Source organism: Ochotona princeps, chromosome 28 (genome assembly GCF_030435755.1).
Source record: "Ochotona princeps isolate mOchPri1 chromosome 28, mOchPri1.hap1, whole genome shotgun sequence".
Lineage (NCBI taxonomy): Eukaryota > Metazoa > Chordata > Mammalia > Lagomorpha > Ochotonidae > Ochotona > Ochotona princeps.
The window spans coordinates 11,642,835-11,669,273 of record NC_080859.1 but is presented as its reverse complement, the minus strand read 5'-3'; the positions used below and the strand labels follow the sequence as shown (position 1 = coordinate 11,669,273).

At 43.0% G+C, this 26,439-nt stretch overlaps 1 non-coding gene across 1 annotated transcript; it reads right to left on the bottom strand.

Moving 5' to 3' along the window:
* Window positions 1-23,361: 23,361 nt before the first annotated feature.
* LOC118760369 (U6 spliceosomal RNA) lies at window positions 23,362-23,466 on the bottom strand. The gene has a single exon (XR_004996744.2). It is a non-coding gene; the product is annotated as a U6 spliceosomal RNA (small nuclear RNA).
* Between the last annotated feature and the right edge of the window lie 2,973 nt (window positions 23,467-26,439).

Here is a 26,439-nt window from a genome sequence, read left to right as displayed (position 1 = left end):
ACAAGTGTTTGGAACCCTGGCCACACCCACATGAGAGATGTGGATGGGGCTCCTGGCTCTGATCTGGCCAGCCTCAGGATAACTGTGGCCACCAGGGGCATGAACCAGTGAATGACCTATCTCTTTCTCTCCTCTCTAACTTTGGCTCTCAAGGAAATAAATCTTGGAGGACTGGGACAGAAAGAGGAGAACAGATAAAGAGAAGGTGATAGCTTTTAGAGAATTATTGGTTGAGGTAATGAACAAGATGTATTACATGCAGGGCTAGGATAGTATATACCTTGAAGAGATGTTAAGTACACTAATATACCCATTTTACAGACAAGAAAACAGGTACAGAAACTAATGTGTGCCCAGTTATATGACTAGTGACAGACAATGGTAGACAGGTAGTGTATAACTAAACCTTACAAATGTGCTTAATTGAATATGAGTATCTTACTTGCCCATGGTAAGAGAAATTACAGCTATCATACAAGTTTTTTCAGGCTATTTTGTCCAAGATACACTTTCAAAATTTCATAAACCAATCAAGGCCCTTAATACAGCAGAATCTGATTTTTAAAATACTACAAATAGGGCCCAGGGCAATGGCTCAGTAGCTAAATGCTCAACTTGCAAGTGCCCCGGGATCCCATATGGTCCCAGTTCATATCCCTGCTGTTCTGCTTCCCATCCAGTTCCCTGCTTGTGGCCTGGGAAAGCAGTCAAAGATGACCAAAGCCTTGAGACCCAGCATTGGCATGCGAGACCAGGAAGAAGTCCCTAACTCCCAGTTCCAGGTTTTGGATCAGCTCTGGACATTGTGGCCATTTGAGGAGTGAACCAGCAGATGGAAGATCTTTGTTTCTCCTTCTCTCCACAAGTCTGATCTGCCTTTCTAACAAAGACAAATTTTTAATATTAGAAATAACACAAGTATTTATTAATAGTAAATCAGTCATTTTAATGTGTTAAAACTTATCCTCGTCAAGCAGTCATAAAAGGAAATAACAGAAACATTTATGCTTACTTGGAATGATCTGAGACATAAAACACAATCAAGCTAAAAACAAAAAGTTATAGTGACTAAGATGTAGGTAGTCTACTCCTGGTTGAGTTTCCTTAGAGGGGTTAATATAAACAATCCTTAAGATTGATCATATAGAGGGTTTCTGGAAAGACAAGCAGAAAAGCAGCACTTATCACTGAAGTGAGAAAGAGGATCCTGAGATATGAGGTAGGAAGGAAATTCATTTCTCATTTTATCCCTTTTTCGGTTATGGTTTTATTTTCTTCTACCATGAAAAAGATTCATATTCAGGCTACTAAGCATATTTTAAAGTTTTCAGCTGATATGACATTTTTCAATCCTAAAATATCTTCAACCTCAAGAGCCATGTGAGAATGTAAGTTACGTGATAGTGTCCTTAAATGCTCAAGATAAGGCCCAGCACTTTGATGCAATAGGCTAAGTTGGTGCTTTCAACACTGCCACTCTGTAACAGAGGGCGGGTTTTTGTCCCAGCTACTCTGCTTCTGATCCAGCTTTCTGCTACTGTGACTAGTGCTGGATGATGGCCCAAGTACCTGGGCCCTGTAACCCATGCAGGAAACCAGAACCGAGATCCTGCCTGCTGGCTTTGGCCTTGCCCAGAGCTGGCTCTTTCAGGCATTTGGGGAGTGAACAGCAGGTGGAGGAGCTCTCCCTTTCCTTCTCAAATAAAGGAATATGATTGCTCAAGACAGCATGTTAGTATTTACCTAATAAACAGCATTTAGGGAAAAAAAGGTGAGACATCCTAACTCCTTGTCAGCATGTTGATTCATTTCTGATTCAAAAGGGAAAATAAATGTCTAACCTGCTGCCAGTTGGTACATGGGATCTCAGGGCAAGGAACATGTGTAGGAGATGAACTGAAAGAGAGGCAAGGGAGGGAAAAGGTAGATATTGGTGCCGCCAAGACCCCTACATTCCAATGCTCCATCCCTTTCGTTCAAGACACTCTTTGCATTTATCCCACCTGTTCTTTTTGCTCCATTCCAATTAGTTTAACAGTTTGATCAGATGGTCACAAAAACATCTGATTATTTGGGGAGGGGCAGGAAGGATCTTTGCAAAAACAGAAACCTTATGGACTGAACAATTGTACTGTTCCCCAAATTGCCTTTTGAAAAGGCAATTGTTAATAAATCAAAGCCTCAGAAATTAGTACTGAGAGACAGAATATCACATGAACTAAATCATGGGGCATGTATTTGGTGCAGACATTATAACACAGCTTTGTAGACACCTGCATTCCATTATTAAGTGCCTGAGTTGGAGCTGCAGGTTTGTCCCAGATTCCAGCTTCCGATTAATGCACACGCTGGGAGCTTCAGGTCCTTGGGTCCTTGCCACCCACATGGGAGGCCCAGGTTGAGTTCCTGGCTCCTGGTCTTAAAGTAGCCCCACCCCAGCCCTTTTGGGCATTTAGGCAATGAGCAAGCAGCTAAGGGTTTGTCTGTCCCTGTCTCTGTCTCCCTACCTTCCAAATAAATAACCGAAAGGCAGATTAAAAATACATTAAATACACATCTTTAAAAAAGGATGTGAATATTTTATGGTTATAAATATTATAAAACAAAGAAGCATATGAAAAGAACTAGAAATTATCTTGTAAAAAGAAGTACCACTGGGAAGATGCAATTATAAAGTTTTAAATGTCTGTTATTACTGCTCTTTATTAAAATTTCTACAAGCATAATTTAGATGATAGGGGAAAAGAGGCCAGTTTCACAAAATACAATCAATTTTGACCAATCTTGATATTTATCACCTTGTTTTCTGTTAGTTTTCCCCCACAACTTACTGAAAAATCCTGTGACACAGCAAATTCTTACTACCTGGCAAAAGCTTTCAATTACAGAACTGACTTCCTGAAACCCTGCCCTAAATTCTGCAGCTACTAATTACTCAACTGTAGCAGCGCATTGTGGCAAGGATGGCTCCAACGTCGCTTTCCTCACTCAAACGGATGCTTTGATCATTGTCTTTTTTACAGGCAGAGTGACTTGGCAGCTTAGGCCCAGAGCCCAAAACTAGGGGCTCTCACCCAACATCTCCTGCAGCAGGGCGAAGATACTTTAAGTCTTACTCTGATACTGGCTTTTGTTGCCCAGAAGCAAGGAGAGGGACATGTGTTTTCACTCCACATGTGACTCTTCATCATACTCTGCTTAGAGCAATATGTTAAGGGACAGGGTACTAAATAGCATGGCTGCAGTCATTCAGTTTTGAAACGGAAAGCACATAATCCAACAAAATGTCATTTGACCTTTTCCTTTATACTTCTACTCTCAATCTGTTGCTTCAGGGTCCAAAGCTGTTTTCCAACTCCACGCAACAACAAAAAGTAATCCCAGAACAGCTGTTCTACCCTGACAACAAGCTAACCTGACCCAGGGTAGATGTGGTTATCCAGGCATGAAGTACAAAGTTGCAGACCCAGTACCTTCACTCCAAGATGGAGCTGGACCAGGGCACCCACACAACAGTGGTTGCCTCAACAACAGGAAGGCCAGATGTCAATTACAGAAATGAGATGAAATCCCAGTTCCTCTTAGACCGTTTAACATTCATGACCAAACCAAATGCATTTCATGCAACAGACTCCCAGGTAGGGGAGAATAAATTCCTTCTTCCATTTTCATTCCCAAGGAAATGAGACAGTGTGTCATTCACCTTAAAGGGATCATTTAACCTATGAAATAAACAGGCAGGCACATGCCAGGAGAATACAGTAATCTGGCCGTAGGCTTAAAAGCCATCTTTCCAGAAAGCATTAGCTGCCTGCCTCTAGCCTTCAACATGACTCCACAACTTCCCCTTTTGTTCCCTGAAACTCAATACTTTTGAAGACTATTTCTCTTTATTTTTCCATAGTGTTCTTAAGTTTGGGTTGAAAGAATTGGTTTTATTCTCTTGGCTTGGTGCATAGTGTAGGTTGGCAGTCAGTAGAAGGAGAGTGAAAGCTGAACTCTAAATCTGGAACACTGTCACGGAGAAACTATAATCATTGACAAGCCGGACACTTCCTGAGGCGTCAGTTGCCTCATTTCTAAGGTAATAGCTGATAGCATGCTTGCTAGGGTGCCATCGAACTCAAAGGTACTCTCTAAAAGGGAAAAAAAAAATATGAACTGTCAAGATACCTTGACAGAAGTGTGTATCTCTTTAAAAGCAGCTGAAAAGCATTACAGGGTTGATTTAAAAAAATTTTTTTCATCATTACCTGGCTTGATTTCTCTGAACTGAATCATTTGATGGAATGTACTATTCTGAGAGCTAGGAGACATATAGATCAAAACAAAGCTCTAAAAATAAAAGAATCCTACGTTAGGAAGAGGTAACTAGCAGCCAGCGAACAAATTCCTGCAGCAGGAATTTCATACATTCTTGAAGACCAAAGCAAACAACTCAGAAGGAAAAATTGAGGTGCCTGTTTGAGTACAGCTTTTCCTGCTGGCAGAGCAGCTCTCTGGGATAAGCTTTCATTTCACCATTCTGCAGCCAGAGGGAAAAGGAACTCTGGGTCAACATATTTTGCTTAACTATGGATTTACCCACACTGGAGACTGAACTCCTAATCGAGTTAGGAACCAGCAATATGCAAGCAAGATGCAGAGTGTAAGAATTATTACCTATGAGCAACTTCAGAAGTTATACTCTGCAAAATACCTTCAACTCACTTCTTCCTTGCAAAAAAAGTTTCCTACCTAGGGAGGACAGCCGTCAGTTTGCCACTTTGGCTCTTGGCCTCCTTCTTGCCCCCTCAGAGCCAAGTTGCTGAAAGCTAAAATCTATCTTCTCAGCAGTCGTTTTGTACAGTAGTCAGATTTTTTTTGTAGCAAGCAATGGAAACTATGTGCATTTGTCCAATCAGGCTGCCATCCCAAAATTTATTCTCATAGGTCCAGAGGTTCCAAGCCCAAGGCCTTCCAAGGGCACCAACATGGTTGATTTCCAGGGAGGAGGACTCCTCTCATGTGGCTGGCATCTTATTCTCACACCCACACTTGGCAGGGAGAGACCAACCAGCTCTTGGTTGTGATATGTTACAGGGCATTAATCCCATCATAAGGCCTACTCCTCATAGATTCATCTCTAATCCTCCTATAAATCCCGCATCCACAAATCCCATCACATTGGGAATTGTGGCTCCAGCACATGAATGTGGAGAGGACACCATCAGTCCATATCTGCCTATATTACAAAATAAATTTACTAAAGAATATTCAATAGGAACTAATGTGGCAGCACATGCCATGCCAGCCTCTGGAGTCCCGACTGTTCCACTTCCAATACAGCTGCCTGCTGATGTACCTGGGAAGCATTACAGGATGGCTCCAGTGATTGGGATCCTGCCTCCCATGTGGGAAACAGATGGGAGTTCCTGGCCTAGCCTAGCCCCTGCCATTGTGGCCATCTAGGGAATGAATCAGTTAATGAACTATTTCTCACTGAAACGCTGTCTTTAGATATATCATTCTTGTTTTAAAAAATGGAAAAGTATTGACTAGTTCACAGAATAATGAAAAGTCAAGACTGTCAACAGCATAGCTCAGAGAGTCTAAGTAATAGGCACTGGTAGCTAAGTCATTTCTGATACCAACACTAGAAAGAAATCATTCCAACAAAATTTTTAGTCTCAATTTCTCCATGCAAAATTCAAACTAGTCAGTGTAAAGCTCAGGTGATAGTGCAGAATTCCTTGATTAACTGTTGCAAAAACCCACCATACAACAGAGAATGAAATGGGAGGATAATGTGAGAGTAACTCGCAAACAGATGTGAATAGAAATTACCTTAAAAACAAATACCCAGCATTCTTTGTTAGTAAGGCCTTAGATAAACCTGAGTGGATTTAGCTTCTATTAACCACTCTGTCCATGTATTACCTAGCCAGTGGGCAAATTTATTACTTTGTGAATCAGTTTCTTGTTTTTAATTAGGAAAGGTAATGTGTGTCTAAAATCAATCTTTTGTTAACTAAGTTATACTACATCTAACATGTCCAAGGGATCAATAAACATTCATTCCTCCACCTCTTTCAAACATAGAACAGCTAATTCATAACATACATTTTCTCTTACACAGAGTTTACTTTTTAAAAACACAACGTATTATTTGGGCACATTACCTTCTTATCAGTGTTTTACATGGAAGACAATTACCCGGCTTCAAATGGATAGCGTAATCTAAATATAACTGAAATGAACATCCTGTGACAAATCCTCCTGGACTAACGTAAAAAGGCCAAGTATTGACATTAGAGGTCTGAAGAACATACAATCTAATGACAATACCACTCCTCAGTTTTAAGAGTCAAAAATCAAGCAAAACACAGTAGACATGTTCCCGTGAAACACACCTGATCCATGGCTTGGAGTCAGAATTTTATCAGGCATATCTGGCTCTTGAACCTCTTGAATTTTTATGCAAAATCATGCATACATCTGTGTGTGTATATATATATGCATGATCCAGAGTGCAAGAAACCCTCAGCAGTCACTCCAAAGAGCAACAACTACTTTCCCAATTCTTGAATTGATATCCATCACCTATACAGCATTGCACTAACAAAGGCAGCCACAGCAAGTTCATAGCACACCACAACTATTGTGGGAATGGTGTTTATCAATTCATGTATTTCAACAGTAGAGCTCTCAATGGAAGTTCTCCCCATAACCTAACAGATGAAACAAATTGTAAAGGGACATATGGGACAACAGGCAGTTGGCATCCTCATTGATTTACAAGCAACACTTCTCAGGTGTTACACAAAACCTGAAGCACCCACATGGGCTTTTAAGATCATAGCGAGCAGCCATGATCCTGCTAAGGCATGGGTCAGCAGCTCTATGGCAGACCCAGACTCTGCCCTCAGCCCCTGTATTCTTCCCCACGATGGCTGCTCCGAAACTCCTGAAGTCCTACCTCTCCTCAACCCTCTCTCTTCCCAAGCACAGTCTCCTTGACCCAGAGGGCCAAGTCTCATTACAATTACCAAAACGTCTTTCTCTTCCAGCTGGCTTGGATGCTTCCTCTCCCCACCCATTCTGTACTACTGTGTTACCTTAAGGCTGTGTTTCTCCACTTTAGATATCCTCACCCTTTCTCTTCAGATTTTTACCCTAGCATTCAAAAAATATGTGAAGCCCCCAAGCAACTATCAGCTTCAACAATGATCAACTCATGGACAATTATTTCTTAATACCCACTGATGTTGTCCCCGCTCCTAAATATTTTTAATCAAATCCTAACACTGTTTCATGCATGAAAATTTCACTGTGCATTCCTCGAAGACAGGGGAATCTTAACGCATTTTTAGAAAAATATTATTAGATGAGGAAAATGGGTACACCCAAAAACGTCTGCAGTCCAGAAAGATACAGCATCCAAAGAGAAGCAGCTAGGACTTTGAGAGAAGGGTGGAGAAACCTGAGGTCTGATGAGAACAAGATGGTAACAGTAGCCCAGGTTGAGAGCTGGAGCACCAACTCCTGGCAGAACATGGGGGGAAATGCAGCACCACTGGTATGTGAGAAGCCTGCCCAGGATAAACAAAGGAAAGGATGGATGCAGAGGTACTGACTCAAGCCAGAGGACTGACAGAGCCTTCAGCATGTGGCCTTGAAAATGGAGTAACTCTAAGGATGGCTGAGCCACTGAAGGTTGAGACAGAAGAGACTTGGCTGTGGGGGGCAAAAGGGCAGTGAGGCTGTGGAAGGCAGAAAACTGGGGTGGGAGAGGGGGACATTACAATAGGGGGCTGGTTTCAGGAAGTGTTAGCTGTTAGGAAACCTACAGTGAGGTGGGGCTCAGAAAAGGCAAAGGCAGGGCTGGTGATGGAGGGCAGATATTGGACAGGGGAGTGAGAATGAGGTGGGACAGAGACCAATGCTGCATTGGGTGGCAGCTGAGAAGAGGTCCAAGCTATGCAACTGTCCAACTTAAACAGGTCAGTATCTTGGCCAAGGTCAAAGCACCTGCTTCCAGCACCAGTGGCTCCCCAGCTGGCTCTTCAGTCCTGGCTCAGCTCACCACTCCACAGCACTGTACCCTCCCCGTCATCACCTTTCATGTCCATCATGCCCTGGATTTCTAAGTCTCAGAATCTCCTCCCACTTCCTCAACAGCCATGAGCGAGTCTTCCTTTCTTTTCAGATTTCCCCAGGGTTGTTTCTCCCCTACTTGAACTTACCTATTACCAAAGCTATACAGGATTTTTCCATGACCATCTCTCAAATCCACTAAGCATGGCCGACTCCCTGGAAAGATGACGGGATGGTAGCTTATGAAGGGCAGGGAAGTGCAGGCAAGTGGACCATGCCCTTCTGGCCTCTTCCTCAAATCTCTACCTAGGCTCCCAGAACTTGGGGCACTACCCTCTCCTACTACACTGTCTCTAAGGAGGGACCCTTCTCTCCTCCAGCAGCCAATGGTTCATGGACAGCTGCTCCAGTTCTTGTTAAGAGTCCTGTGAGACCTACATGGGAAAGCTACTTTGTCCTCTCGTCTGCACACAAATGAACTGAGCAAGCAGGTTAAGACAAACTATAAAATGTGGACAGTAAATTATATCACTGTCTTCTCCTTCCCGTGATAAATGGCAGGCCATGGAGTGGTTTGGCCCTCAGTCAGTGCTTCAGATTAAAGAGTCCAAGCTAAACCTCACATTACTTCAAGAGCCTGAAAAACAGAACTTTAATTAGTTCCCATGACTGACAGGGGAGCAGGAAACTGTCAAGTTGTTCTATTTTTTTTTCCTATATAGAGGGAAGGCTTCTGGATCTTTTTTTGAAGTACAGGTATGCCTTTTTCAAAGTCATCCAACTTAGGATAACTACAGCCTAGCAAAACAGGTGGGTTAACAGGTGACCTTTCCCATCAGACATGTCTTCTTTTCTTCCAAAACCACCAAGATCTGTCTGTGATCACCGAGCACTTGGAAGCACCACAGATATTTCTAACGATTCTTCAGAAAACTATTTCCCTTATTGATGGGAGCCGGTAATTACAGAGAAGCTATAATGAGTGATATCTATGTTGCATTATTTAAAACCTGTACTTACTGGAAGTCTATATTGGGCAAAGAATTTACTACATAGGCACAACTGACCTCTTGCAAATGAAAAAGGAAAAGGAAACTAACAAAAGCCTGTGTTGTGGTACAGAAGGTTAAGCTACCTCCGGCAACGTTGGCATCCCACATGAGTGCTGGTTTGAGTCCCAGTTACTGCACTTCCCAAACATAGTGCATAAACCCCTGACACCCATCCTGTGAACTCAAATGAAGCTCCTGGCTTCAGCTTGGCCTGGTACTGGCCATTGTGGCCATTAGGACAGTGAATCAGCAGCTGGAAGATATCACTCTTCAAACTTGGCCCTTCAATTTTTTAAAAAACAAAGTATGAATAGAACTTAAAGAATCAGATTGCTAAGAGTCAAAATATCCTAATATTCCCCTTTTTGTACAGAGCATTGACTTTAAATAAAAGACTGTATTATAGGTGCTCTAAATACTTATAATTTGTTCTTTATGATCTGTTATCCCTATAGTAGATACAAAATGATGATATCCTCTGCAAGACAAATGGAGAGGTTTAGGGAGAGAAGATGGCCGACCTGGGAGGACGGGCATAGAAAGGGAGGCGCTGAAGGAGAGACAGGGCGCGGCTGGAGAGAGATCTGCGGACTGAGGAACCACAGGAAGGAGTGCCAGAAGCTCCCTGGACATCGAGCATCCAAGAAGAAACACATGGTTCGGAAGAAATCCAGAGAAGGAACGCAGGAAACACAAAGACCCAGTTAAAACGTGGTGAGTCATCCCGGGAAGGGGGTGCAACAGCGGGAAGCCCAGAGGACCCAGGGCAGCTGGAGACAGCAACACTGGCCCCCGGAGGCACCTAGCTTGGCGACTTTGTGGCGCTGGGACACACAGGAACCCAGAGAGGTGGAGTGCGCCAGAGGTGAAAAAAAAAAAAAACTATTTTCGGGCTTTTCGCTCCCTGAGAGAACTATACTGAGACTGTCCCTGTTCAGTGCCCCCTGTCCCCCAGAATTCTCCCAGTCTGAGGCTGTGCGAGAATTGAACGTTCCAACTTGTGTGGGAGCCAGGGCGGAGAGTCCCTACAGGTCCCCCAGTGGTAAGGTGCAGGAGACTTGCGCAGCTTAACTCTCTCTACTGGACATCGTTGGGCAGACCACATAGTACAACAACTTCTGGGGTGCGCCAGCACAGCCTCTCACTGCTGAAAGCCCGTGGCCTCACAAAGGCGGGCACCAGCGGCGGGCGCCAGCAGCGAGCGCCTGCAACGGGGAGTGCTGCTTCAGTTCCTCTGAGGGATCTGCCTCGGTAAAACCCCTTGGTGCAGCAGCAACTTCTGGTGTGCGCGCCTGCAGCTTCTCACTGCTGAATGCCTGAGGCCCCACAGAGGAGGCCGCCAGCAGTGCGCGCCTGCGGCAGGGAGTGCTGCTTTGGGTCCTCTGAGGGATCCCCCTAGGAAAACTGCCCCAGCACAACAACAGCAACTGGGGTGCAAGCCAGCACAGCTTCTCACTGCTGAATGCCTGTGGCCTCACAAAGGCGGGCACCGGCGGCGGGCGCCAGCAGCGAGCACTTGCGGCAGGGAGTGCTGCTTCAGTTCCTCTGAGGGATCTGCCTCGGTAAAACCCCTTGGTGCAGCAACAACTTCTGGTGTGCGCCAGCACAGCTTCTCACTGCTGAATGCCTGTGGCCTCACAAAGGCGGGCACCAGCGGCGGGCGCCAGCAGCGAGCGCCTGCAACGGGGAGTGCTGCTTCAGTTCCTCTGAGGGAGCTGCCTCAGTAAAACCACTCGGTGCAACAGCAACTTCTGGTGTGCGCGCCTGCAGCTTCTCACTGCTGAATCCCCGAGGCCCCACAGAGGAGGTCCCCAGCAGTGCGCGCCTGCGGCGGGAGTGCTGCTTCGGTTCCTCTGAGGGATCCCCCTAGGAAAACTGCCCCAGCACAACAACAGCAGTCCTCTGAGGAATCCCTCTGGGCAAACCCCTCAGCACACCAGCATCTGAGTTTCACATCAGGCCAGGGTTGGGCAGCTCCACAACTGCAGGCCTGAGGGGCGCTAGGGGTCTTCCAAATCCACCCCAAAACTACAGACAAGGAGCCCTGAAGCTACAAAATACTGCTACTAAGCCCTACCCCTGAAAACACACACAGGACGAAAGGTCTAACCAACAGACCTTACAGAAACCAAGCTACAGAGGGTTATAGACATTCAGGGGTTGATATAGCTATCCCCCCGCACCAAACATCTCCAATAGAACTCAAAGAAATTCTCCTTCAAAAGTAAACCTAAAGGAAGCAGCGAACTCACACCTACTCCAAACTACTGCACAAAGACCAGAAACTGTAGATAAACAAATCAGAGAATACATCCCTGAAATCAACAAGAAACAATAACGCAATGAGAAGAAACTTCAGAAAAGGGAATGATCCAGACGAGAGAGCCAGTACCTCACCAAAAAAAGACCAAAAGCCAATATCTATTTCGGAGATACGAGAAGAAGACATGGAAGCTCTACCAGACAAGGAATTTAAAAAAATAATGTTAAAAGCTGTCAGAGACAATGAGAAGAACTGGGAAGACTTCAAGGAATTCAAGAACCACATAGTCACAGAAATACAGCAAGTCAAAAACAAAATCCTTGACTTAGAGCACAAACTTGAGAGCCTAACTAACAGAATAAATACAGCAGAAGAGAGGATCTCTGAAACAGAAGACACACAAAATGAACACACCCAGCTCATTAAACAGCTAGAAACAAGCCTGAACAAAGCCAATAAGACCATTCAGGAGATGAAAGACAACCTAAGAAAATCTAATATCAGAATTATGGGACTGCCCGAAGGAGCAGAAAGAGAATCAGGAATGCAAACGGTGCTCAACGAAATTATACAGGAAAACTTCCAAAACACTTGGAACATGAACCCAGCCCAAATCCAGGATGGTCAGAGGACTCCCAGCAGATATGACCCAAAGCGATCTTCACCCAGACATATGGTGCTCAAGTTCCACTCCAACGAAGACAAAGAAAGAATCCTAAGACAAGTACGAAGCAGAGAAAAGATCACATTCCGGGGAAAACCAATCAGGATCACGGCTGACTTCTCTGAAGAGACCCTACAAGCAAGGAGAGAATGGACAAAGATCTTCCAAATCCTGAAACAGAACAACTGTCAACCAAGATTAATGTACCCAGCAAAGATCTCATTTATATTCGAGAACGAAATCAGATACTTCCATAGCAAAGAGAAACTTGAAGAATATGCCAGCACAAAACCAACTCTTCAAAATCTCCTTAGAAATGTGCTAAACACAGAAAAAACAGGGGCAAACCACAAGCAAAGATGGCAAACAGGAAGATCTCCCCACTAAAGCCCACACAAGGAGGGGTAATTACACAGATAACAACACCCACAAAGACACATATGTATGGCAGGGCAAAATCGCAGCATCTCAATATTGACTCTTAACACAAATGGCCTGAACTCACCAATCAAAAGGCACAGATTAACGGAATGGATCATCAAACAAGATCCAACTATCTGTTGCCTACAAGAGACACATCTAACCAGAAAAGCCTCTAAGAAATTTAAAGTGAAGGGATGGAAACAGATATTTCACGCCAATGGACGAGAAAAAAGGGCTGGGGTAGCTGTCCTAATTTCAGATGATATAGACTTCAAGCTTACAGACATCAAAAAGGACAGAGAAGGACATTATATATTGGTGAAAGGATTGATCCATCAGGAAGCAATTACCATCGTGAACATATATGCACCAAATCCCAATGCGCCTAGCTACGTGAAGCAATTACTTACAGACTTAAGGGGAGACATAGATATGCACACAATAGTAGTGGGTGACCTTAACACCCCACTAACAACAATAGACAGATCAACAAAACAAAAACTCAACAAAGAAACAACAGAGCTAATACAAACAATAGAACAACTGGACTTGGTTGACATTTATAGAACTTTTTATCCTAAAGCCACAGATTATACATTTTTTTCAGCAGTACATGGCACCTTCTCCAGGATCGACCACATGATAGGACACAAAGCAAATCTAAGTAACTTCAAAAAGATAGGAATCATACAATGTACCCTCTCAGACCACCATGGAATGAAACTGGAAATCAGCAATTCAAAATGCCCAAGGAAATACAGAAATTCTTGGAGGTTGAACAATATGCTATTGAACGAACAATGGGTCAGAGAAGAAATTAAAGATGAGATCAAAAAATTTATGGAAACCAATGAAAACTCTGACACAACATTCCAAAACTTGTGGGACACAGCCAAAGCAGTGCTACGGGGTAAATTCATCGCAATTGGAGCTCATGTCAAGGCCCAAGCGAGGCGCCAAATACAGGAACTAAACACACACCTCCAGGAATTGGAGAAGCAACAGCAGATGAGCCCCACACACAACAAGAAACAAGAAATCATCAAAACAAGGGAGGAAATCAACCATATAGAAATAAAAAAAACCATACACAAAATCAATGAATCAAAAAGCTGGTTTTTTGAAAAGATAAACAAAATAGACACCCCGTTGGCCCGACTGACAAAGAAAAAACAAGAGAAAGCAAGAATTAACAGCATCAAAGATGAAAAAGGCAACATAACAACAGACATTGCAACCATTAAGAACATAATTAGAAATTACTACAAAGCACTGTACTCCAACAAATCAGATGACCATCAAGAAATGGAAAAGTTCTTAGATTTATACAACCTGCCAAAACTTAGCCCAGAGGCAACAAACGACCTGAACAAGCCCATAACTGAAGCAGAGATTGAATCAGTGATTAAAGAACTCCCAACAAAGAAAAGCCCAGGTCCAGACGGCTTCACTACAGAATTCTACAAAACATTCCGAACAGAACTAACCCCAATCCTCTACAAACTCTTCAATATAATAGAAAAGGAAGCGACCCTTCCAAACTCATTCTATGAAGCCAACATTACCTTAATCCCAAAACCAGACAGAGATCCTACAGAGAAAGAAAACTACAGACCTATCTCTCTGATGAACATTGATGCTAAGATACTCAACAAAATCCTAGCCAATAGAATTCAAAAAATCATCCGACAGATCATTCATCCGGATCAAGTAGGATTCATCCCTGGAATGCAGGGATGGTTCAACATTCGCAAATCCATAAATGTGATACACCACATCCAAAAACTGAAAAACAAGAATCACATGATAGTATCAATAGACGCTGAAAAAGCTTTTGACAAAATCCAACACCACTTCCTGCTAAAAACCCTAACCAAAGTAGGCATAGATGGAAAAATCCACAACATAATCAAAGCAATATATGAAAAACCCAACGCCAGCATCATACTGAATGGAGAAAAACTGGAACCCTTCCCACTAAGAACTGGAACAAGACAGGGATGTCCACTTTCTCCACTGCTATTCAACATAGTCCTAGAGGTACTCGCTGAGGCCATAAGACAAGAAAAAGAAATCAAAGGAATCCAAATTGGAAATGAAGAAGTCAAACTTTCACTATACGCAGATGACATGATTCTTTACATAGAAGAGCCAAGAGGCTCAACACAGAGACTCCTAGAACTTATACGAGAGTTTGGGAGTGTGGCAGGGTACAAAATTAATGAACAGAAATCAACAGCCATAGTGTATGCAAACAACCCCAAGTTGGAAAAAGATCTAAGCAGCAAAATACCATTCAAAATAACAGAGAAAACTATGAAGTATCTGGGAATTAACCTAACCAAAAATGTAGGAGACCTATTTGAGGAAAACTACAAACCACTTAAAAAAGAAATTGAAGAAGACCTCAAAAGATGGAGTAACATCCCATGCTCCTGGATAGGTAAAATCAATATCATTAAAATGTCTATATTGCCAAAGGCGATATATACATTCAACGCAATTCCAATCAAACTGCCCAAAACATTCTTCATGGAACTGGAAACAATGATCCAAAAGTTCATCTGGAAGCACAAAAAACCACGAATAGCCAGAACCATCCTGAAGAACAGGAAGTTAGCAGGGGGAATCACAGTTCCAGACCTCTGGACATACTATAGGGCAGTGGTTATCAAAACAGCGTGGTACTGGCACAAAGATAGAGAGGAAGATCAATGGAGCAGAATAGAATCACCAGACAGTAATCCACATAGATACAGTCAATTAATCTTTGACAAAAAGACAGACAACAATCCAAGCAAATGGGAAGGTCTGTTCAATAAATGCTGTTGGGACAACTGGTTGATAGCCTGCAGAAACAAAAAGATAGACCCACATCTCTCACCATACACTAAGATCAAATCTAAATGGATAAAAGACCTAAATCTACATCCAGAAACCTTCAAACTTTTGGAAGAAAATGTTGGAAACACACTGCAACACTTAGGAGTAGGCCCTCACTTCCTAAAAAAGACTCCAAATGCAGTAGAAATCGAGACCAAAATAAACAATTGGGACCTCATCAAACTAAGAAGCTTCTGTACAGCTAGAGAAACAATCAACAAAGTAAAAAAGCAACCCACAGAATGGGAGAAGATCTTTGCGCACGACATAGGTGACAGAGGGCTAATTTCCAGAATATACAAAGAACTACAAAACAACCAAAATGTCAAAACAAACAAGCCACTCAAGAAATGGGCACAGGAAATGGGCAGACATTTCACAAAGGAACAAACCCAAATGGCAAACAAGCATATGAAAAAATGCTCAAGCTCCCTGGCAATAAGGGAAATCCAAATGAAGACAACCTTGAGGTACCACCTAACTCCAGTAAGGATGGCACACATACGTAATACCACCAACACTTGTTGGCGAGGATGTGGGGAAAAGGGAACCCTTCTCCACTGCTGGTGGGACTGCAGATTGGTACAGCCTCTATGGGAATCAGTTTGGCGAATACTCAAGCAACTGAAAATCAACATGCCATATGATCCAGCAATAGCACTCCTAGGGATATATCCAAAACATCTCCTACTCAAGAAACCAACATGCACGTCAATGTTCATAGCAGCACAATCTACAATCGCAAAAACCTGGAAGCAGCCAAAATGCCCATCAATAGAAGACTGGATAAGGAAGCTATGGTTCATCTACTCTATGGAATACTACTCAGCTATTAAAAAAAACGAAATGCAGTTCTTTGTGGACAAATGGGCCCGACTGGAATCCATCATGCTAAGAGAAATGAACCAATCCCAAAAGGTTAAATACCACATGTTTGCCTTAATCTGAGATGAAAAGATGACAACCTGATAGTACCTGTATATTGTAATATTATTGCAATCTCTAACAACCTGTATCCAATACAATAAGATAATGTGATATAATCTATAAACCAACAATTAATGTCAGAATACTTAAGATCTACATCGAAAAACTGTAAAACCTACTATACCCTCAATACGTTATGTTAATCCGTAATGGGGGGGAGTGCAGGGAAGCCTTTCAGGACCATAAAAAGAGTGAGGAAAAAGTATAATATAGCCTATCATGATCAAATCTGGTAATTCATAGACAACAGACTCAAAGCAGCACTAAACAATAGTAAAACTACTATACCAATGCATGAGGGGGGAATCGGGTGCGATCCTGACAACCTCTTAACAGGAGGTCATGTGCGTGGAGCAGGGGGGCACTCCAGGGTAGAGCAGATGGCAAGGAGAAAGCCTGGATCCCAACCATGAAGACTCCCAGACCTTCACCACAAACTACTAATACGAGCAACAAGGACTATATCCCAACTGCCAAGGAGGCCACAGGGAATTGGATGCCCTCGGAGGCCGAGTACTCTGAGGTCACCCACCCCTAACCGGAGCTCCCGCAGGGGATGGAAGAAGTCCAAACACTACCGCGCAGAAACCAACGTCATCGGAATGACAACCAGAAGCCCTGAGCGGTCCGCAGAAACAGAAGAACAATAAACGTCCCTCGGGACCAGGGAGGAGAGCTTTCTCTGGACCGAGCCTGGCTCCACCTCTGGACCCCCACCCTCCCTTGCAATGACCATCAGGATCGCTCCGAAAACCCCTCACAGCAAACAAACAATCATACAAACTAAAAAAAAAAAAAAAAAAAAAAAACCTAAAATAAATAGACAAACAACAAAAAGTAGAGCTTGAAATCCGACAGGAAAGAGCTGGCATGGATTGGCTAATGCCTCGCTGGGTAGGACACAAAGATTAGTCACTCCTTACCATGGTGTTGGGGACTTTCCTGCACACCCCCCCCCCAAAAAAAAAAATGTTCTGCACCTTAACTGCTGACAAATGTCTTGTTAGAGTTACAAGCCAGTCTAGATTATCCTAAAATCTGCCAAGATCAGTAAAATTAGACTTCAACACAACAAATGGCTAAATACTAAAATGAAACAGACACGAGACAGCTGAATGGTACCTTATAGCCATTTTAAGGTATATAGCAGCTGGTCCTGTATATGAACTAAAATTGAAATGTCAATGAGCTAATCATAGGTTGTGGTTAAGAACTTGCTTCTTTTTTGTTTTGTATTGTTTTGTTTTGTTTTTTTTAACATACTGGTTACGCAAAACCTTGTCAATTCCATAATGTTACAAATTGCTGTTAATGTTATATTGAGACTCTTAATTGACTGGGATGATATTCTACCAGCTCCGACTTTGGACCAGAAATGGTCTCCCCAACAAACTGTTCAACCCATCTGGACAATGAGTAGCTGGACTCTATGCTGGGTATATGTTTGCAAGGAAAGAATCTTGATGGAATTTGAACTGTAATACTGCATCAAGGTGGAGGAATCCACCAGGGGGGAGGGGTGTGGGGAGGGGTGGGGGGATTCCCAGAGCATATGAAACTGTCACATAATGCATAATAATTAATAAAAAAAAAAAAAAAAAAAAGACAAATGGAGAGACAGAAGAAATAGGTATTGATACGGACCACATAAGGAAGAGAGCAGAAATGACATGGAGGTCATGTTGAAGGTCATTATTGGTCAGCACAAGAGAAGACACTTGTGCGACAAATTAGTGAGAATGAAAAACCAGCCCTTGCTATTGAAGGAAAAGAGGAGAGAGGCAAGAAAGTGTGCCCAAGCTGGCTTACAGTGAACTACAGGAAGGAAATTAAAATAGGAAGCAGAAGTGCAGGTGTGTTTTAAAAAATGAATGGTTGGAGAGGCTATCATCAGATCACAAGCAGTGGGAACAAATGGAACAGCACAAAGCCGAGGAGGAAATAGAAATCCCAAGAGATGAAACCCGCAACAAGAAAGGGAGCAGGGTATCAGCAGAATCGCATGCCAAGGCTCCCTGAGAAACAGGCTCGTGGCAACGAGACCCATTTTCAGTGAGGGGCCTCATTTGGAAGTCACAGGGCAGAGTCTCATCTTGTCATTAAGATGTCAGCACCAGTAGTTTCCCATCACAAGATGCTTAACAAGGCACCCACAGGAAGACAAGTGCTCAAGGCTGTTCTGACCACTACACTCATGAGCTGCTTTCTCTGCCTCTACAATAGGTTTCCTTAACACAGCCCCAGACTCCACTGAATTACCTACCCACTGTTGAGAATTGTTTGAGATCCTACCAGGGACAAAGTTGACTGTAGTCAGACTCACAGTAATTGCCCCCGATTAAGCCTTGAAGGCTTAATGAAGCCTAGCAGGGGCAGAGTCAATCTGGCACCAAGAGAAGTCCTTCTTTGACACCAGACTGAGGGGGCTGAAGCAGGGCTTAAAAGATCCAGACCTGAGGGTGGCAGACAGTCTACTTTGTACTCCTAATATGCTCACTAAATTTCCAGATATGTTTTAATAGTACAGTGCTTTATAATTACAAAAATTTTCCCTTATCTCATGTTTTACATACTTTCGAATATATATTCATTTGTCTAATTGTGAGATACATCCAGTAGAGTCCTAAACATGCAGCTCAACAAGTATTTACCTACACATACACACTTCACCACCACCTCACCACCACCTCAGGTCACAATACACAGCATTTCCATCACCCCAATAGTTTCTTCTTTACCTCTCCTCAATGTGTTTCCTCGTAACCTTGAACCTTAAAACTTTTTTGAATGGCTAATCCAAATAGTAATTTTAAGCTATCTTCATCCCACTGGCATTTGTGGAAGGTGATTAACGAATAGTGATGAGGGGGAAAAAAGCAGAAGTTACCTGTATCCAATTATCTGCTTACAGCAAGAATAAATGTTCTGCTCTTCTTATCCAACCCTATATTCTTAAACTGACTGATCAGAAACCTATGGAAATACTTCTGGGGTGAGCCTTTGGTGCAGTGGCTGGAGTCCTGGCTCTACTCCTCATTCAGCTTCCTACCAGTGGCATTTGGGAGGCAACAGGTGATACTCATGTACTTTAAACCCCGCCCCTCCAGTGGGAGACCAAGCCAGAATCCCCAGCTCCTGATTTCTGCCGGGCCCAGGCCCAGCTGCTTTTGATATTTGAGGAATAAACCAGCAATTGGGAAGATTTTCTCTGCATCTCTCTCAACCTCAAATTAAATTTAGATACTTGTAGAATAAAATCCTACCTAAGAACTTCTGATACCAGGAATAACATATGCCAGAGATAACATGGGAACATTGCAAAAAAAAAAAAAATCCTTACGAGATGTAAAAAAAAAAAAAAGCCATAGTTTACATATTTTCAATGAACTTGAAGACCCCATGTATTAGCTTTTAACTAAATCCATAAATATACCCAAGTTATGTAGCCATGGTCAGCACTGGAAGGTCAGCAAAAATAAGATAAAGGTTGTTGAGACATCTGGCCTGCCCTTTTGTGTGTGTATGTGAAGTTTGTTAACTTTCATGTTTTTAACTTTATCTCACTTAGCATGGAAATAAGATATCACTGTAGGTGTCAACAAGGGCAAGAATCAAAAGCAAACAATTCCCAGAAAAGCGAATTTCACACCTTTCTGAGAAATTTAGACTGGGTTATTTCAGGCAACTATGGACATGGGACTACTTAAATAGTCAGCAGGTGACTTTTTTCACCTGTGGGCTGCAGAACACAAACCACAGACAACAAACAGCACTTGTGGGAATCAGGCACAATGAAGAGTAGTCTTACAAATGCCCTGAACTACAAATCTACATCACCAGGAGACAGTACCACCACAACTACCCCATGGCCGGAGGCAGGGGTGGAGGGTGCTATAATTAATAACGGCTGAAGTCTTTACGTTTAATCATCAATTTACTGAAAATACAGCAATGAGTTCATTAGGAGAAGTGCAATTACGTGCCTTTGCCCATCCCTCAACAGCTGTGGCACAGTACTCTAATACCAGCTTCATTTCCAACAGGATACATTCTGTGCGAAAGCCACGTACACACAAGCTTGAGCCCCTGTATCCATGAGGGTCTCCAACTTTGTCCACTGCCTGACCTCATATCTATTTCAACTTTTACTAGCATACATGGTCACGAGAGGTCACAGCACCAACCCTGGCTTCCAACTACAGCCTGCTCAACAGCATGAAGAAATACTGCCATCAAGGCAGACAACTCCTATCCATTTGTAATGTTTACATTCTCATTCTCCTAGCCAGAAAGACACATGAATCTAGGTCACTTCAAATCCTGAAGCTAAATCTGTCCTTACCAAGTCACCAAGTGAAATTACTCCCCTGGCTCCATGATGCCACTAGATTATTTGCCCCACAAGTAAATTTAGGAATGGCTCATGAACTGTTTTTGGGAGGCCCTTACCTCAACGTATTCAAATTAAGAATGACTTAGAAGCCTCCAACCAACACATACTTTCTTGCAGTCCAAAATGCCTTACAACAACACAGCACAGTACAAGGTAGAATGATGAGTGTCAAATTCCAGCTCAGGCACTAGACTTTACAAAAAAGCCTCCCTTCTCTGTGCCTCAGTTTCCCCATAAATACATTGGAAATTACATGTATCCTCCAGCATCATTGAAAGGGTTAAATAGAATGAAATACATAACAGAGTGCTTACTGCAGTCCCCAACTATATGCAACACATCCAGACCATAGATACGGAGCTTGAGTGGAGGTCTCCAATCTTGGTTTACCTACCAGAAGTGACGTGACCTCAGATGCCTTCTGTGTCCACTGGGAAATGGATCCTCTGAGTGATAAGTCCACAGAGAGGTTCTTAGCAAGCACCCTTAGGCTCCACAACTCCGAGGACGCAGGAAAATGCAAAGGGTGCAGGGAGCGGGACTCCACTGCAACTGCAGCTACGTCCTCAGCAACTCCCACAGAACTCTCAGGACTTGGAACTGCCTGGCTTGAACCACAGGCCAGAGCCTATTTAACCCCCTTGCTGAGTAGTCATTGGCTGTGGACCGCCCCCAGGAAGGGGCGGTGAGCTGGGGTGAATTACTCTCTCTTCAGGTGGGGAGTAATCCTCAGAGATGAAATCAAGCTGAGGCCTATCAGGCATCAGCCATTTACCCACTGTAGGCAGGGGCACTCCAGTCCCGAAGGCAGCAGCTGGTCAATACACCAGACCCATTCAGGCCAGCCCTTTGGGCACTTGTATTCATGGTCTCCCTATAAAAAGTTCTGGGGAGAAATGCTCCAAAATTTTGTTGGTTTTTCTACCTGGAGACTTAGCAGACTCAGATGAGTGCAAGCAACTCATAGCAGCTGGACCTAGACCGCAGGCGGTCCTCATCGCCTCCTCCCCTCTTATTGATCATTCTCACTCTCAGCTGGAACCTCTGCTGATCTAGCCAGATCACCTGGTAAGGTGACACAGCCCTCAGCCCCACAGGAACTGATTCCGTAGCCACCACACCAGTCTCAGACCACCGTTGCTATGTTTTCCCAATTACTCTCAAAATTGGGCAAAGTTAGCACTAAGATTCTCCCAGCCGGCCACCCAAGTGTCCAACAGATTTTTTTTCCTATTGTTATGGAACAGCAGCCCATTTCCTCTAAGGTCAATTCTCCTACCAGGAGTTTCCCCCCTTGTGACCACTGAGTTCTGTCTGAGGAACCTGATGTGATGGGATGGTAGCAGAGTTCAAAGTTTGCTGAGGGTTTCATCCTAGTCCTTCTTTGGGAAACGGGACCTCTGAACCCGTAGATGCTCAGAGCTGTGAGTACAGGAAGCCAAGGTTCTCCATACAGTGCAGTTAGTAATTGAGATGACTCCCAACTTCCAGCTCTTGCTCACTGGATCCAAGCGTTCCACCTCTTGGACACATGGGACTGGCTAGTAATGTTTGATTTAGGAGATAGACTGCACTTGTACCTTATCCTGAGAAGTCATCACCTCCAAGCTGGCATCTCTTCTGTACAATCCTGAAGTCATCCCTGGCAGTCTTCTAGATAGGCAGCTTCTGGAGGGTATGGTATTTGACAAAGTTAGTGGGTCCTCTGTATGGCCATGTGTCCACTTTTATCAACTTTGCTGTAAAAAAAAGATTTAAAAAGTTTCCTTAATTTGATATAACTTTATACCAGCCCTGGGCTGGTGGATCTAATGCTCTGAAGCTGTGGGATGTGGTGCTGATTGGCTCACACCTGTACCCAGAACGGATGTTGATTTCTGGGTAATCAGCTGTCTGGTGTAACCAAGTCATTAGCAGTTGCTGGCTGATCTTCTTGAGACGCCAGGTTGCTTTAGAGGGCACTCAGAGTTGGCCTGTGTTGCTGGGAAGCAGGCATTCTGTGGCAGCAGGAAGTAGGAGAGTACTGGGATAGCAGAGTTCATGCCATTGGACCCATGCCTAGATTCTGTTACTGAACCTTTCACTTGTGTTCCCATTATGTCAGCACTGAGATTAACCCACGTTAGCTAAGTCGTTCTGCCTACTTGATTAGACACTTTAGTACCTCTTCCATGACAGATGCTCACAGAAGGAGATTTAAAATGGGATCTAAGCATCTTCACACTATGGGACCACTCCCACTTGTCCCTCTATGTGCTTCTCGACAGATCTTTTTATCCCCTATCTTTTTTTTAAGGTTTGATTAAGAGATTTATTGAGCCATTTATTTTATTCTTCACATCCATCACAAATGTTATAATTCAAACTCCAAGAACATTGTAATATTGTAGCTCTGGGTTGAATTTTATTTCCTCTTATTGAAATACAGCTTATTTTTGACTATTGTATTGATGTTGCGGTAGTTGGTACAGGTTTATCATCATCATAAAGCACCAGAATAAAGACTATTCATTGTGTGTTTATGTTTTCCTTTCTTATGTATAGAGGTAAAAAAAATTTGAGATGAATAAACTATTTTAACCTAGCCCTTATAGTTATAGGAACACTGACATTAACAAAAAAAAATATGGAACACTTCGTGAATTTGTTTCATCCTTGCGCAGGGACCATGCTAATCTTCTCTGTATCGTTCTGATTTTAGTATATGTGCTGCCGAGGCGAGCACTATCCCCTACCTTCTGATATTTCACTTCTTTATGCCTTTCTTCTTTAGGCTGCTTCATTTTCCACACATATTATATGTGGAACCAATGATAAATGTACACTTTGGAAGGATTGCCTCCCATCATTAAAGTTTAAAGCTACTTTGAGGGGCTGTGATGAACCTAAGTTTATTTTGGTTTGCACCTACATGCCAAAGCCAAGTTATCTGTGCATCAAGTTCAAGATTTTTCTACCCTGTGGTACATTATATGAGTCCCTTGTCCCTGCAGCCCTTTGCATGGATCTGAAAAGGATCTACAGGTTCAACAGTGATGGGTGGCACAGGGCTCATCAGACTTGACGTTTCTGATGTGACCCAACCTAGTTCACGGTAAGGAATTCTGGCTGCACGGCCATTTGTTACCTCACATTCTCAGACCCAGGAGCACCCTAGCTGCCACTTCGTTAACGGTGTAGAATCCTCTACTGCACATGGAAAGCACATGGACTCTGCATCATGATTTTCTGTTAAAGATGTTAATGACTGAATTTTTGTGTTTCACTCTAAACTTTGTAAAGAATCCCTTATCCCTAGTACAGCTGTATTTGAAGATGGGTCTTCTAAGGAAATAAATTACTGTTGAATGCAGTCACAAGGCTAGGGTCTTGATCCATTTGGATTAGTGTCCTCACAAGAGACACCAGCTAGCTTCAATTCTCTGTCTCTTACACACATATCAAGGAAAGGCTGTGTGAGGACATAAGCGCTATAAAAAGAAACAGCCACCTGTAATCCAGGAAGAGAGCCTGTACCAGAACCTGATCCTGCTGAACTTTGACCTGGGACTTCCAGCTCCCAGAATAGTGAGCACCTAAGTCTGTTGTTTAAGCTACTCAGACAATGGTATCATGTTTTGTTTGTTTGTTTACTTGTTTTAAGATTTATTTATTTTTATTGCAAAGTCATATATACAAAGAGGAGGCGAGACAGAGAGGAAGATCTTCCATCAGATGATTCACTACCCAAGTGGCCGCAATGGCCAGTGCTGTGCCGATCTGAAGCCAGGAGCCAGGAACTTCTTTCCAGGTCTCCCACGTCGATGCAGGGTCCCAATGCTCTGGGCCATCCTCGACTGCTTTCCCAGGCCACAAGCAGGAAGCTGGATGGGAAGTGGAGTTGCCAGGATTAGAACTGGCGCCCATATGGGATCCTGACATGTTCAAAGAAAGGACTTTAGCCACTAGGCCACGGCGCCGGGCCCAGTATCATGTTATAGAAGCCCCAGCAGACAAATCCTGAGGGATTTCCACAAGCTCCATTTGACATCCTTTTCCACAACCAACACTTTCTTTAAATTATGGGGTCTTCTTGGTCACGTGGTTTGAGTACCAAGGCTGTTTGGCACCACAGCCTAGATAGAACTAGGGCATGAATCCTCCCTATTCAGTGACATAATATTTCATTCATGAGGTTGAAGAAATACTCCCAAGCATGGAATATCCTCCCTCCATAAGCTAAAGAGGCCTGATAGAGGTTCTAATTCCCTCTAACTGAAAGGAGGTTTGAAATGCTAAGATTCTTCATTTTGGAGACTTGTGCTAGGATGTCCACCACCCAAAATGGGCCCCTCAAAAACTTCACTATTTTGAAAGCACCCAAATCTTCTTATTCTATGAAAACTGCCATAACCTCCTGGGAGACAATTTTTCAGCTGAGGGCAATTCCCAGACAGGAACTCAATTTAGGACCCTTGGCCTCCAATTACAGGGAGAGTTAATGACTTGACCCTGAAGGGAGGATCTGTGTGGGATACTACAGCCACAACCATAGAGCACAAACACTACACACATGCCTATCAGCACATGGGTTTCAGAAAATTTGCATAGAATGGGATTATAAATTTATTTTGATACAAAAAAGTTTTTAAATACACATGTAGCTTTTTCATAATATTCTTTTTCCATGAAGCTTTTGAACACCATTCCTAAACTTGTACATATTTTAAAGAGAAGATCCAGGATACAGTCAATAAAATACTCCTTTTGTTGGATATTTTTAAGAAAAATAAGGACCCTGTCCTTCAAATGTGGAGGATTGTTCTTCTACCATAAGAGAAGTACACAAATGATTTTGATCAAGGACACGGTCAAGAATTCCAAGTGCCCTTGCCACAGAGAAACCAAAATATACCATCAAACACAGATAAGTGCAGGTTTAAAATACTTAATTTTATAAACTCAGACAAGAAGGGGCCTGATATGACAAGATTTCATGCAGAAAATATCCAGGAGGGACAATTGCTTCCAAGTTCAATATTTGTCAAAATCATAAGGTAACTACCAAGTAAGCAAGCATATTCTTAGTTTTCATTAATAGAAATATCATGTCACTAGCAGATGGTGTGATTACGTCATATGGCCCATAATGGACAACCACATCTGGACAGAGACTGGTCTGGGCCTTATTTTAAAAGATATAATTTTAAAATCAGATGAGTCCTACAAATAGCAACAAGAAATCTGAAAATAATGCCTTATAGAGAAAAGCTGAAAGAGGATGACAGTGGTTACATCAGAGAACAGAGCTCCATGACAAAGAGGGGAGGCAGGTGAATATACTGGGTATGGGTTTGTCCAGAAGGAAGGACTAGGATTTGTCAACACAAATTACAAGGAGCACATTTCAATTCAGTGTTATGAAAAAAAAATCCAAACAACTAGAGCTGTTGAGAACACAGCCAGCAGTGATGACCGAACAGTGTGCCAACCCCTGGCGGGCACCTCCTCAGGGATCCTCAGGGATTCCTCACCAGGTACAGATGACACCAAATCCCCATTACATGTGTGTGAGACTTGGAGTTAAGAACTAAGACCATTCCATGCCAGGAAAGGCAAAAAGCTAAACACAGAGGCTCCTTGTCTTTTCAAACTTGAGTTATCTTAAAGACAGTGATAGAAAGACATAGACAAAAAAAAAAAAAAAAAACATAGAGAA